This window comes from Lissotriton helveticus, chromosome 1_1 (genome assembly GCF_964261635.1).
Source record: "Lissotriton helveticus chromosome 1_1, aLisHel1.1, whole genome shotgun sequence".
NCBI classification, from domain to species: domain Eukaryota; kingdom Metazoa; phylum Chordata; class Amphibia; order Caudata; family Salamandridae; genus Lissotriton; species Lissotriton helveticus.
In genome coordinates this window covers 1,686,371,848-1,686,387,417 of record NC_136057.1, presented here as the reverse complement: position 1 = coordinate 1,686,387,417, position 15,570 = coordinate 1,686,371,848, and positions in this window count along the sequence as shown.

Here is a 15,570-nt window from a genome sequence, read left to right as displayed (position 1 = left end):
ATGACTGTCCTCCTCCCATCTATGCTACTGAGAGAAAAACAAACACAGTAAATTATCTAGGGCCTCATGTAGGTAAATAGTATTTACTGATTCGTAAATACAGAATTTTACAGATTCGGTATTTACGAATCGATAAATGCTATGTAGCTAAAAAATCGGTAAAAATTACCGAATCGTTAAGATTCGGTATTTACCGAATCGGTATTTACCGATTCGGTAATTGCCATTCATTCCTATGGGCCTGGAGGCCCATAGGAATAAATGTCAATTACCGAATCGGTAAATACCGATTCGTAAAAGGGGGAAAACATTGAAGGGTGGCAGGGTGTCACTTTGACACCCTGTTGCACCCCTCAATTGTTTATGGGTGCACATGTTGCAGACATACATGCCCAAAGTGCATGTATGTCTGCAACATGGCATTAAAGTAATTTGCATTAAATTGCTTTTTGGTGGGGCTTCGTTATTTACCACCACTTGTAGTTGGTGGTAAATAACGAATCCTAACATGGGATAAGCACTCATTTAAGTGCTCCCTACATTAGGAATTCGGTAATTTACCGAATCGGTATTTAAGAAATCGGTAATTTACCGATTCCTTTAATTACCGATTCGGTAAATTACCGAATCCTTAATTTAGGTCCCATACATAGGAAAAGCCCATTACGGTCGGTAACGGCCAAAATTCGGTAATTTCGGCCGTTACCGACCGGTAATGAGCCACCTACATCTGGCCCCTAGTTATGATACATTACCAGCATTGCAAAGCCATGTTTGTGATCCTAAAAATTCAAGCTCAGGCAGCCATACTGCAGCTAGCTCAAGCAGCTGGATAAACATACAACATAATCACAGCTTAGTAAAGGAGAAACTTTTTTTCTGTGGAAGCACACAACTTCTACCATTAAAATATGTACACCTGTCTACCAACATGTGGGCGGAGACAAAACCCCTCTCTGTAGTACTCCTGAAAGCTCTTTTATAAGTTGATCAAAATACATCTGGAAAAAAGGATTTTGTGGTCCTAAACCCTGTAATGAAGGGTTTGCGACTAATCACTTTTTACATTTGCCCTTAATACTTCTACAACAGCACTTACTTAAAGCCAGGCGCAGCGGGTGAGGCTTACGTCATTAATTGTTGAGTACCAGAACTTATTTTACCTCATCAGACTTTCACTTAGAGCAATAGAGCGAAACACACAAAAGGGGGAAAGAAAGAGATAGAGAAAAACACATGAACCCGGACTTAGGGAGAAAGTAGAGTTGAAAAATAACCAGTAAGATTGAGGCAAAGGGGCAGGGAGTGTCTAGTGGTGGATGAAAGAAGCATGAGGTAAATGAAGCCTACGCAGCCTTGGTATTCGGTAACCGACCTTCGATAGTACTAGCAGCGGGCTTCTGAGCACAGGAGTGACTGGGCAGGTAAGAGCAGTACGGCCAGGTTCAGGGGGATTCAACAGAGGACCACAAGGAAAATTTTAACAATTAATGAATCTTCCCTCGTCGTTGTCGGTCGAAATCACGCCCCCCACCAGACCCCACCGATTTTACCTGCCGGGGCCATGGCTGTCTGAACAAAACATGGGCCCCACCCCTTATTCTTTTATAATGGAGCACCCCGGTTTAGTGTAAATCTCTTCTTAAGATTTTACTTTAGTGCAAAGGAAAAATCAACAGTTTTCATATGGACACACGTAAAAATGCTTTGGGAGGGAGGGGTGGGGGAAAAGCAGACCACGGAACATGGTTTGTGTGAAAAAGGGCGCTTTTATTGGAACAGGTCTACATAACAATTTTAATAAACCTCGGCAAAAAGCCTTCCAAAACGAAGCCTCACTAAATAAACCACATACCTGACGCCGTACCCCGCCCCTCCCCTAAAATTTCTTTGAACCCGCCCCCACCCGTACATTACAACATTCCAAACAATACAAAACATTACATCCCATATAACCCAGCATAAACCTATAAATACAACCCGTCCGTTAACATACTCCCCTGCCTGCCTATTTACAGCTGTCAATCACCCAACCTGTGTAACCTAACTAAAATTAACCAACCTATCCATTCCCTGTTGATGACCCAACTTAACAATTAATCAACAAACCTCTGCCAAAACTGTTAAAATTAAAAAAAAAACGCCACCCAGAAAGACGGGGGGAGGAAACTACCCCCCTTTCTGCCCCCAACATAGGAAAAAACGCTTTAGATTCCAAGCCTCTGAACATTCAAGCATCTAGACAATACTTTTCTAATTTCAAGCAAAAACAAATCCATACCAAGCCTGGATAAATGCACTCCATCATCCCTAAAAAGCTGCACTGCCTCAAAAAGAATTTCTTTGTGCGTCACTCTCCCAAACCTCAGGCTGCGGCAAAACCTAGAAATTTCAGAGTTAACTTTCCTCCTTGCCCTGTCAATAGCTCTGGGGCACACTGCACCTCTCGAAATCCTCTGCGGAACCAGCTCAGTCCACAAAACATGGCATCCCGACCATCGCTCCTTTAACAAGGACAAATCCCTCTTCATTGCCCTGAGCAACACTACACCCTTCACTCCACAAAGATCATTCTCACCGAGATGTATCAACAAAATATCCGGGCACTGGCCCCTCACCCTCGCTTTATATAAACAGGGTATAAGTTCCCTCCAAAGCATGCCTCCCTTGCCCTTCCACAAAATTCTAAACAGATGTTCATTGAAACTCAAAATGTTCCCAAATAAATTTGGCACACCTGAACCTGTGCCCATTTGATGAAAGAATGACCCACTATCCAAACAGTCAACTCCTTCAAGTAGGGCCCAGCCACAGAACCTGTAGGGTTAAAAATAGAATGAGATTCATAACAAAGATGATGACGCGTGCGCCTCCCCCGCGTTCCCTCACACACATCGCCGAAAACAGTCTGGCGATCAGCGCCCAAGCCGCATATTGTCCCCGTGAGACCAACCCCTGTTGTGTGCTTCAGTTGCCTCCCCGATTCTAAAAGAATGGGTCCCATACTGCGCCCAGTTCAACCCAATCCTCTGCAACGCTTTACGCAGAACCATGCGCAGTTGGTAATCTGTTACCCGGGCACCATTGATATGCTGAAAAACTAAATCGCTCCTAACCCCCCCAGACAACGTCTTCCAAAGACGTGCCAAATGCAGAGGACAGGTAGAACTGGGTGCCTCCGCTTCTAACCACACACCTTTCACACTTCTTCTCTGATCAGTTTTCGAACTGGCCAGCCAAATATGCAAACCCTATTCTGATAAAAACACTTCACCCCAAGTGATGCTCCATCTTGCTATGGTATCCAGGAGCTCTGATACTCGAAACGCCCAAAAAAAACATGAACGCCATAAGGGGGCAAACAAGCATGCCTCAAAATCATCCCTGCAAACCACAGGTAAAACCTCCGACAAACGTGCCAGGGACTGCCACGAAAGAGGGGAACAGGACAGATGAACCCCTCCCCGCTCCCTAGCCCAACCCTCAAGCATTCTTCTTCCCACTTCGCCAGCAGGAGGGGAATAGCCCCAAAAGAGCTTCCCCATAAAAGAGATTCCTGCCAATTTCCCGGCAATGGTAACCTGGAAAGGCCTCTCTCAATGAGGTCTAAGATAAACTGGATCACATCCTCAGAACGACGCCATACCTCCTCTCGCCTACAAGCCCCAGATGCCAAAAAATCCTTCCATGCCAGTTTGTATGCCGCCCGAGTAGATGCTGACAGTCAACCTACCACCAGTTGAAATACCCTATGTTGCCTACATACCAAAGGTACTTCGGCATAGGGGTTGGTGTCCCGTCCGCCTCCTTGGCCAGCCCGTGGACTCTCCCCCACTGCGAACGAGACAAAGCATCAGCTATGTCATTGGCCACCCCAGGTATGTGCAAGGCTCTGAATGAAATGTAATGTCTAAGGCAGCCCAGCACAAACACTCGCAACAACTTCAAAATCTGTTCATCTCTCGCTGACTGCCTATTGACGATCTCCACCACTGCCATGTTATCCACACGAAAAAGCACCTTCTTGTGTGCCAACTCCTCGCCCCAAAGGGTCAAAGCCACCAGTAACGGGAAGAGCTCCAGAAATGTTATGCTCCTTCCCCATCTCTCCATTCTGGCGGCCACTTCTCTGCACACCACCTGCCTTGCCAATATAAGCCAAAACCATCACTGCCTGCTGCATCAGAGAACATTTGAACATCCCACTGGACATCTTCCTCCCTGGCCAGTGGCACTCCATTAAAGGAATTTAGAAGAACTGACCACATACGCAGATCCTCCTTCACCGCGGCCCGTGAAGGGAGTTGCGGAGGGGCAGGTGGATGGGGCGGGGGAGGGGCAGGGTGGGGGGTGATAAACAACGGAATCTGGATGATTGCAGGTAAGTAAACAATTAAATTAATAAAACCGAATTTCGTAGCGCGCCCTGCATCGCATTTTGTGATGCAGGGCACGGAACGAAATTCATTTTATTAATTTAATTGTTTACTTACCTGCAATCATCCAGATTCCGGTGTTTATCACCCCCCACCCTGCCCCTCCCCCGCCCCGCCTGCCTACCCCACCGCAACTCCCTTCACGGGCCGGGGCCGTCCTTCACCCCTGCTGACAAGCGGACCTGGTGGTGAGGCAAATGCTAACCTGCTAATGCCCGGCCCAAGCGCCTACAAAAAGTCCTCCCCACCCTGACCACTCTGCAAGTGAAGTTAAGATGTCCCAGTAACACTTGAATGTTCTTCACCGTCACCTTCTGCCTTGACAACATTCTGTCCAACAATTCCAGCATTTTTAACTTTTTATCTTCTGGCAAGCGAGCCCGCATTGCCACAGAATCAATTTCAATTCCCAAAAATGATAAGGCTGTAGCAGGTCCCATTGTCTTTTCGGGGGCCAAACGCACCCCTAGTTCCTCCATGAGCTCATGGAAAGTGTCCAGAGATATCTGGCATTCCGCAGAGCCCAGGGAACCGACAAAGAAAAAGTCGTCCAAGTAGTGTGGCCTGTGTGGTGCGTGAAATGCCACTGCAGGAAAGTGCTGAAACATTCAAATAAAGCACATGACATAGAGCAACCCATAGGTAATGCTTTGTCCACGTACCATTTACCCTCGAAATGGATTCCCAGAAGATGCCAATCATCTGGATGGACTGGAAGCAACCAAAACGCCGACTTAATGTCACATTTCGCCTTCTCTGCAGTTGCCCCTGCGGTCACTACCAGTGACATGGCCACGTCAACTGAGGAATATGAAACTGAGGCAGCCTCCTCATCAATGAAATCCTTCACTGAGGACCCCTCTGGCCATGACAAGTGCTGAATCAGTCTGTACTGACTTTCCTCTTTTTTGGGCACCACACCAATGGGTGATATAATCAAATTCTCAATTGGCCAATCATCAAAAGGGCCTGCCATCCTCCCTTCACACACTTCCTTGCTCAGTTTTTCTTGCACAACCCTGTTATGTTTCGCTGCCAATTTCAAGTTATCCACCCACCTTCTTTTTCTTGGTCTCCGGTAATCCAAATGAAACCCCCACTGAAACCCATCCAAAAGCAACTGTTTGTCCCCCCTAACTGGCGTAGGAGCCGTTAGGCCCAGTACACTGTGCTCCCTTACCTCCCCAACCGCCCTGGAACTGCTGTGAAGTGCCAGATGTGCCTGCGCCTGACTGCTGCCATTGCTGGCTTCCCTGCGGTTTGACGCCCCAACAGTTAACAAGGGGATGCCGCTTACCACACTTGGAGCACTCGTGGCGATACTTGCAGTACTCCCTTGTGCATAGTCCTTTATTGAAGTCCCAGCATGCACCAAAACCAGTTGTACCTCCCACCCCGCCCCGGTGGGCTTCCCCTGAAAGGGCCGGTAAACTAGGGGCAGCCCACTAACCGTAAAAATGGTCTTGCCACCTGCTGCCGCCCCCATAGTATGCTGCCATAAATCGGTGTCCAACTCTCCCCATTTTGCCTCCGCGTCCCAAGCCATCCTTGCCCGGAACTCTTTGTCGTATTGAGCCCATGCATAACCACCACCCGTAATCTGGGCTTTCCGGATTACATCCATAAATTTAAAAATAGCCACGCTGCGCTCAGGAAACTTCTCACAGTATACGCTAGCATTAATCAAAAACGCTACTGTCAGTTCTCAATGGTCAACGGTACTTTAGGGCGCTTGGCCAACTCATACTCTTCTTCATTAGAGCCCTCTTTGGACCTTACCTCCCTATGAAGGAGCTTCAATATTTCAACGTATTCACCTTTCCATATGCATGCCTTGGTTGCCAGCATTAAATGAGCACCCAAAGGCTTTGTCACCCCCATGTACGGCAGTTTCTTAATTTTCAGCTCCTTAATTTTCAAAGGCTCTTTACCCCCTTCCCCATACATCTATGTTAGTTCGCTCTCAACCTTGGTACCCAGCGCTGGTCCCCCATCTCCTGTGCCTACCCCCGTATCCTTAACGTATTTACCTTTGTGCAATCTCCCCTCCGTCACACCCCCACTCCCCCCCCCCGTCCCCGCAGACACCATTTTAGGTTTGGGCTGTGCTCTAGCGGTCTCACTTGGCTCTAATGAGGATGTGCAGACGGACTCTGACTGCTGCACCAACTTCTCAGATTGATCCCCTGGTCGAGGAGCCCTCACTGATGGGCTGCGCTCTTTTTTGGATCCTGACGCACTGTCTGTTTTTGCGACACCGCTTCCGACACCTGTAAGAAACTATGAGACACGTGAGAGGGCCTCATTATCCCACCATTCCCCTTCGTCTGGGCTGTCCTCATCATAATCAAGCAAAATCGTCTCCTCCACCTGGAGCACCTTAGTAGCAAAATCCACAGCGCGGGCCTTACCAGACCCCGCATGACCCAAACTGGCCCTAACGGCCCCTGAATGTCCTTCTTGCGGGGGAGCCAACTGTACCCGCCAGTGCTCCCCCATGCGTTGACCTCTTTGAAAATCCATATCTGTTGTTAAAGCTGACCATATTCGTCTGCTAGCCGTGACGGGATCCCCCGCCGGTACGGAATGTGCCGTGCAAGGCCTCACCCTCCTTTCTCCTCGCGTAATTGGGCCACACCTCGCCCTACCGAGTCCGCAGCACCGCAGCGCTCCCTGCCCTGCAAAGAAAAGTTTGGATGGGTGTGCTGGGTCCCTGAATACTATCTGAAAAGCCCACCCCCTGCATACTCAAAACAGCATCCCTAGACCGCCTACTCCTAGAAAACCCCGCCTGAACCACACTTACTGGGAGGGATTCCCCCCTTCCTCCTCCACACTCCACTCCAGCATTGCCTGAACCACAGCAGACGCAGGCCCCAAATCCCTGACCCCCCCGATCCAACATACCCCCAAACACAACCAGCTCCCTTCCTCTGGCCCCCCTTTCCTCGAATGACAACCCCGTGCACCCCCCTCGCGAACCATGCCACAAAATTCTCCTAAGGACCCCCCCCGAGACCCCGCACCCCTTCCGCCCATGAAGGGAAGAGATCCAATCCTTCCCAGGCTGGACCACCCCCAGCAGGATCTGGGAGGCATATTACCAAAAAATAGCGATATTTATCGCTAAGTAGGGTTAGCAGCAATATTTTTATCGTCGCGCATCACCGGTTTTTATCGCTAAGATAACTTGCTATTAGCAAGGTTTATCTCAAAAGCGATAAAAATCCAGGCGATAGCAGCGAAATGCGTGAATATCGCTGAGAATACAGCGATATTCACGCATTAGCGACAAAATGCTCTTAGCCATGTTATCCACCTCCCATTGGATAACATGGCTAAGAACTGGTCTGGGCAGGTGTTAGTATTTGGAGATATTCGCGCTTAGCACGAATATTTCCAACGCTACGCCTGCCTTGCTAATAGACGATAGCGACGTTAGCGACTGCTGTCAGTTGCTAATGGGTTGGGTACACCCACTTTGCATGTCATTAGCGATAAATATCACTGACATGCAAAGCAGGCCCCAAACTGCTCGCTATCACCTACAAGCTATCGCTAACTGCTGTTAGCGACAGCTTGTTAATATGGCGATAGAATTATTGCCGCTTAGCGGCCGAAAACGGCCGCTAACGTGGTGATATTCGCCTATCGCCCTTCTTGGTAATATGCCCCTAAGTCCCTTGAAAGCACATCTACATCCCCTAATACAGCTTCTCTGACCCCTGCTTCCATAAACTGTTCCCCCCCACCCCTAACAGGAGCACCCAAACCCCCCCAACGCGAAAGCTGTGCCCCAAAACCCCCACGCTCAAGGGAGGATACCACCTGTTGCTGACTGCCCCACCTCCCCACCTGGGCCCATTCGCCCTCCCCAAGGAGCTCCCCCCTCACCCTTTAAAGAATATGGGGGCAAAAACAGCAAAGGGCTAGATAACAATCCCTCACCTGCTTCCCCCTCCCCAACAGCCATCGTCTCTGCCCCGCCCCTGTGCTTCGGCGAGAAAACCCAGCTGAAAACCTCCCCGCTGAAACTGCGCCTAACGCTTGGGCACCTTTGCTGCCTTCCGCGCTAATAGTGCGCCCTGCTGAGTCCGGCACGCGCAAGAAGCGGGGAAGACCCTCTCCGCCTTTCCTCGCAATGCTCTATGCTGCTGCCCCTCCCGGAGTAACCCCGCGCGAGTCCCCGATCCGCCCGGCCCCAGCAATTGATGCCGTCACTTGTGCTGAAGGCAGCGAGGCAGGATTCCGCTTTCCGCCCCACCCTCCCCCGCGCTTCACTCTCAAAGCGGGGGAGGAAGAAGAACGCTCGACCGGCAAAAGCATTGCCGCCGGCCCCGCTGTCACGCGCCTCACATCACCGCCCCCGCTGCCCATACCTCCCGCCTCCTCACACGGTCCCCCTGCCACAGGCTGCAACAAATGAGCAGGGGCCGCCTTTTTAATACGCGGGCGGCCCCGCTCACTTAACGGTAACAGTCGCAGGCGTTTGGGTGACGTGCAGGCGGCCACGGCCGCAGCCACGCCCGCCGAGGCCTGACGAGCAGGGCGCGACGGCCCTGCCACCTCCCCAAGCACTAGGTCTATCCGGCCCACCTCGCTCAGGAGCCGGAGGGCCTCCCAAACGCGGTAATCCTCGCCAGACATTCTAAAAGAAAAGCTAATTCCCTGACACTAATACAGCTAATGACACAATTACAAAAATTTCTAAGACAAAAAATTCCTAAACCTAAGCTCCCAGCCACCAGGTCACCAAACCTAAAATGGTGGCTGGGAGCAGGAGCCCAAAGCAATTATGCTTGTGCTCCTTTTGGGCTATAAAATAACCTGCCCAATGCCAAAATGGCCGTCGCGATTCCCGCCTCCCCCCCCCCACACCGCTTCCAAAATGCCCGGGGGGGGGGGGGGGGGCTTCCCTACGGTTGGCTGCTCCCCCCCAAGCTCCCCTTTTATTTTGAATCGCTTGACCACTGCATGCTAAATGTTGAACGGCAATTCAAAAAGATTCCTATTAGAAAGGTGCAGAGTCGATAAACTTGTCAAAGTTACTAGTGGAAACTAAAACTATGGACACACCAAGAGAAACACATAGAAAAGTGAATTCCCCCCTGCAGTATGTACCTGCATTCACACACACATCTGCATTCACGCATCTGTATAAATATACATACATTTTTGTGCTGAGGAGAATATATTTAAATCTAGTGACACATGCAATATTACTGATAAAAGGACGAAAAACCTGCCCGTGGAAGCTATGGTAAGCGTGTCTGAAAGTCAGCTGGATCAGACTGTACCCGACAAACAAATATGGCAGAATAGGACACATCTGTTGCTAATTAAAACTGAATAAAAAAAGAATAAGCGAGCTAAAGTGCGCCATCAGCAGATGCCCTGTCAGTGCGAGGCTGCAATAATACTCTGAACACAAACCAGAGGCGGGGAGTGAGCAGACGCTTCCGAGGAGCTACAGGACAGACAGACACACGGCCCAGTGGGCTCGTGCGCTCCCTTGAAAGGGCAGTATTGCTGGGAAGGGTGTCTGCCTCTAAAACCAGAGCGCAGGCAGCGCTATAAAAGGAGGGGTGACTGCTTAATGTGCATATAGAAAGCGCTCCAACTTTTATAGGCTTCTAAACCACAACAACAGCTGCGCAGTCGCACGCTGGGGGCCATGGATGCACGTAAACAATTCAGTGACAAACATGGCGGATATCTGTCTGCCTTATTACAAGAGTCTAGAATATAATGCAATTGTAATGAGGCAGGCAGGGAACCCCCAAGTTTGTGACAGAGTAACCCGTCCACCAAACTTTACAATAGCTCCATATGTTTTCACATAGGATTTTCAGCTGACCGAAGTCTGAGAATCATGGCGCTTTATGGAGAAATACTGACAACTGGAAATCTGCTTGGCCACGAAGCAATAACATATTTTTAAGGCGCTCCAAATGCTATTTGTATGTTGCATTTAGAGCTTTCGGTGCAGATATGAATTTCTATGCCCGTCCCAAGTATAGCATGTTACTATAGTGTAGCGGAGAGACATGTGGGCTTTGACTATGGTGGCTCGATGTTCCTACCCAGAAAATGCACAGAAGAACTCTCAGCTGTGACCACCTCATGCAATACTGGTTTATTTATCTGCATTCTGGTGTTTGGAGTCCCTCATTAACCTCATATTTATTGCATTAGTTAGTAAATAGCGGGATTGTGGCAGAGGTCACTTCTTAGCACCGATGGGAGAGATGGGAGTACATACTTGCTATGGCCAAACCTGTTCTAGGGCGACTGATGATCCGTTCTGTGGTGGATCTGGGATCTCATGATCCATGATCAGCCGCCGCCTCGTCAGAGGACAAACAGCAATCATATGGGTCCTACGCCTTTTCTAGGGTTTTGGGTGTAGCCTCAATGGGTTCACTGTAGGATTGGAAAGCCTCAATGAAGACTTATGTCTGTATTTTTTTTTAACTGCTTCATTTATGAGATCTTAGAGTGTCAGAATTGACCATGCCACGCTCGGATCAACTTCACTCCATGACACTGTTGGTTAAATCTATTAGGTCACATCAGCTTTGCCTTGCTATATCTCAGATTTTGGTTGGGTTGTACTTTGCAAGGAAGTCTAAGCATGTAGGGTGAAGGGGCTCACAACCTTTGAAGACGGTGAAGAATAGCTTAAATTGTATTCTCTGTGCTATCATGAGACAGGAAGGTCTTTCAGATCTGGCGTGATGTTACATGACTTCATTAGGTTGAAGCAGTGTGTGGCAGATTGGTTTTGTTACCTCGATACTTGTAGGGCTCCAGCACAGCCATCATCATAAAATGAGTTTATTCAGACTCAAACAAAAAGAAGGTAAAAGGAGGTAACTATAACAGTGGGGGCGTTTTTCAGCAATATGAGATAGAAGTTGGTGTTTTTACTCACCATGGTATTTGGTAACCAGTTTTACTTCAAACAATGCCCTAGATTCCTTATAGTGTGAGCCTGTCTCATGTGGTTATTAATTCAGTTGACCAAATCTACAGCAAGATATTGCCCAGGAATTATAGACAGGTATTTCGGTCTCAGAGGATGCAGGACTATTCCATAGTGACTTACGTCTTACAGGGGATAACTTGAGATTTCTGCTAATAGCTGCAAGTAAGGGCTTTTCCTGACCCTCAACAGCCATGTGTAGGGTATGGAGTACTGACTTTTTTTGAAGCATGTACATAAGGAGTAGTATGCCAATAGTGCCAAGGGTCCCAATGCAAGCAAGGATGGAAAATGGCTCCCTCCCCCTTAGCTGGGTAGTAATTGACATCCAGGTGTTTTAACACTGCAGAGGCAACAGAGAAATGTTCTGCTTGGTACCGACAAGTCTCAATTCAGTTTTACTTTCACTGCTCTTTAAAACAAGTCTGTTTGTGGCCGTCCACATATGTATTGCCATAAAGAAGTCACTAAATCTGCTTCAGAGGGTAGGTGGGAACACTGGGCACAATCTCAGGCATAATTATGGAAAGCACTATGTTGAGATGAGACCGGGCCTCCCTTAGGACAGGGAGGTGAGGAACCACCGGAGGCACTCCTGAAAGGGCGAAAACACACTCATGCTGAGCTGGACACTGGCACCGCGCCATATCTGGCAAGGTTTTAAAGACCCCAAAAGGAATATTGACAGGTCCTGTCGAGCCTGCCAGGACATGTTACTAGATGCAATAATTGGGGTGGCAATAGAACTGTTGGCACACACCTGTAGTTAGTAGCACAACTATTGTAGTGAAAATCAATACATTTCGTAATGCACGTGGGTGCTTGGTAAATGAGGAAAGCAGCCACTCGTTTGCATTCCAGATCAGAGACAGAGTACTTTAATGCATGATAAAGAGGCAGTAGTATGTGATTAGTTCTTCTGTTTATTCATGCCTTTGAGAGAGCACAAGTCTGAAAAATGTATAAGTGCACCATATTTACAAGCACGTAGTTAGTTTAAACATGCGCTGAACACGAGTGTTTTATATTTAGAAGTGAAATACACAGAGTGTCTTATATTCAGTAGTGAAGTGTATAGAATGTTTAAGTAGAGTAACAATAATCATAGCTGTGTGAGATTAATGTAGAAGTGTTGGAATGAATATGAAAACCTCATGTTCTCATGTTAAAGGAATCATGTTAGAGTTGAATAGAACTCTGAAAATCCAGTATATTGTGTAGGCCTTAGGGCAATTCACAGCAAATCTAAACGTGCTGCTAAAATAATGTGAGATGGGGTTAACATGGTTCTTCCAAAAATGTATTATCGAATTAAGTTTGAAATATATGTTTTATAGATGTGTTGTTTTAGAAACGTATGCTAGTTAAGAATGTTGTTTAAATCAAGTTAATGTTTTAGAGTGCAGGGACTCGCTTCATGTAAATCAAGTAGGCCTGAACTGATAATGTCATATCGTTTGAACTGCCATGTGCTCGTTAGGGAAGAAGTCGAGAGGTGTCCAGCACAAAGCTTTGGGGGTGTTTTACGACCTAAAGATATGGTGGAGTCTGGAATTTGAGGCCCACTGCAGGACGGACTATATGCAGGTGCGAGGGTCCTAATCAGCTCGAATGAAAGGGGCTTTGTTCAGTGGCGCTTGGCGCAGGCCTGTAGGAGTTTCCAGGAATTTCAGGGGGTATCAGCGCACTGGAGAAGAAGCCCGGGAACCAAGGTCAACTATAACGAGGGTCTTGAAGAGTACCATCATGGAGTTTACCGCGCAAAGATGTACCACGTGAGGGGCGTCCCAAGGGGCGTTCCTATCAGAAATGTGATTTGGTATTAGGGAAAGAGACCCGGGAGGAGAGCAGAGCAGATGATTTTGGGAGCCTAAGGAAGCGGATGGGTAGGCAGATAGACTGATCAGGAGAGACCCATTATCAGAGAAGAGACAAAGAGAAGTGCGTGATCTTCTTAGGAAGTCACCACGGCTGACACCTAGAGGGGTAAAGATCTTGTTAAGTAGGGATGTCACTTAGTATAGTGTAGGGACAGACTAACCTTAATTTTCTTTCCTGTAATGACTTTGAGGTTGCAACTTGTATCCATTTTGGCAACGCTCATGTTATTGGAAGTTGTACTCATTATTCTGTTTTTCAGACTCAGACTATTCAAAAAGTTCATGTTCATAGTGATACCAATTTATCTCCTGAATCTTATTTTGAGAAGTTTGTATCTTCAGTTATCTTTGACTTTATATTAAATCTTTGAAACTTAAATTTGGTCAGTGGTCATTTAGAGTGGTGTAAGTTCTTAAATTGATTGACTTATTGTTAGATTACCTTTTACTCAATGACAGGTACCAACGATTCAGTCGACTTAGTTTGGGATTTGGTAAGGTAACTAGTAACCAGTAATCCCGCGTTAGCAGTTGGTAGCAGAGTGAGGATGGTTATCTTCTTGAGGAAGGTAATCTAGAGAGGTTAGTTTACCCCAAGGCCCCGAAACGTCGAGAGACGAGCAGCGGAAGAATCGTGTGCCGAAAGGTGCAGACGGTGCGAGAAAAGCAGCAGTATCGGAGGAGAGTGAGTATAAAAAGGGTCATGCGTGAACAGATTGCGGTGTTTTGTGTTGTATTTGTATTGTAATGTCTTGCGGAGTTGAATGCCTGTAGTGTGAATGAGAGAAGGTTGTGAGCGCGCGCAACCTGGTAAGCTGGTTACCTGGTAAACGGGTGAACTGGTGAAATCTTAAGTTCAGGCCAGAGCTTAAGTGGTTTTGGGTGTATCGAACATCCAGGGTAGTTGTCGACCATAGTACGGAGGTCACGAGGTACCATTGACCGCCGTGGATCCAAGATAGGGGGAGTGTAAGAGTGAGTGTATGAGTAACGGACGCTGGTCGAAAGTTACTGCGTGTGAGTAACCTATCGGAGAAGGCGATTGTCTGGAAGTAAACGGAAAGACATTTCGCCAAGTTAAGGTGACAACTACAGAAAGACTGTGGGCGTACAGTCAAGAAAGGTGATCGCTTGGACGGAAGTAATCATTTTTCAGAGTATGAATGGGACGCGTGCATGACCGAGGAGACGAGCTGAGAAAGGAGGGGAACTGCTGCGAAGGGGGACGGGTGACGTCGGCTAGAGCCGCGCTGTGATTGAGCGGTTGGTGTGACGTTAGCTAGAGCCGCGCTCTGGTTGGGCGGCTAGAGTGACGTCGGAGGAAAGTTGCGTACGGATAGGCCAGTTAGTGAGAACGGGGCTGAGATTGGTGGAATATCATCAGGAAGTAAACAACCGCGGAGGAAGAGCGAAATCATGAAGTGTTTTAAGTGTTTGAAAGGGATTTTTAAACGAAAACGAAGTGAACATTATTATGGGGAAGAGGCTCCGCCGGAGGGTACACCAGCTCATTATATGGCAACGAATGTTGGGCTGCATACGATATTATGGATTGGGGCTTGGAATAAGCTCACGGAAGGGAATGAGGAAATGCAGTTCCCGAGGTACGGGACGTTTAAGTTAGAGGTGTTACATCGGCTAAAAGCAACCATGTCCTCATTGAAACCCTCGCCCAGACCAACACAGTTTGAGGCCCTTAATGCATGGATTAGGGCTGCACACGACAGAAATTTGAACAGGCGTCAACAAAGACTGACGCGATCGGTAAGAGCAGTGCGAGATTCTAAATGGGATGAGGAAGCAAAGCGGTGGAGGGTACAGGTTATTGAGGTGGAGAAAATGTATCCGATGAGGGAGGTGGCAGGAGGAGGAGGAAACCTCATGGAAGAAGACGAGGAAAGCGAGTCGGAGGACAATCTGATAAACAGATTGTTAATGGATAGACCACCTCCGAGAGTGGGGGTGATAGAAGATAGAGGGCTCGCAAGGGAAGATGGGAATGCCATTGAGGGGTATACACCACTCCCTATATCGGAATGGACACCTACCAAAGGTGGGGAGACACCTCAACCCAGCACAGTACAGAGTGTAGTGGGAAGGTTTGTGGTGCAGAAAACGCCAGCCACCGAAAGGGTTGAGTCCTTTGGATTGCCAGATGCTCTTCAAGTGCCTGTTACCATAGGACCTATAGTATCAATCTATAACCCAGAGAGAGATAGAGAGGAAGAACAGAGGCAGTTGGATAGAGAAAGGATTGAGATGGAAAGGA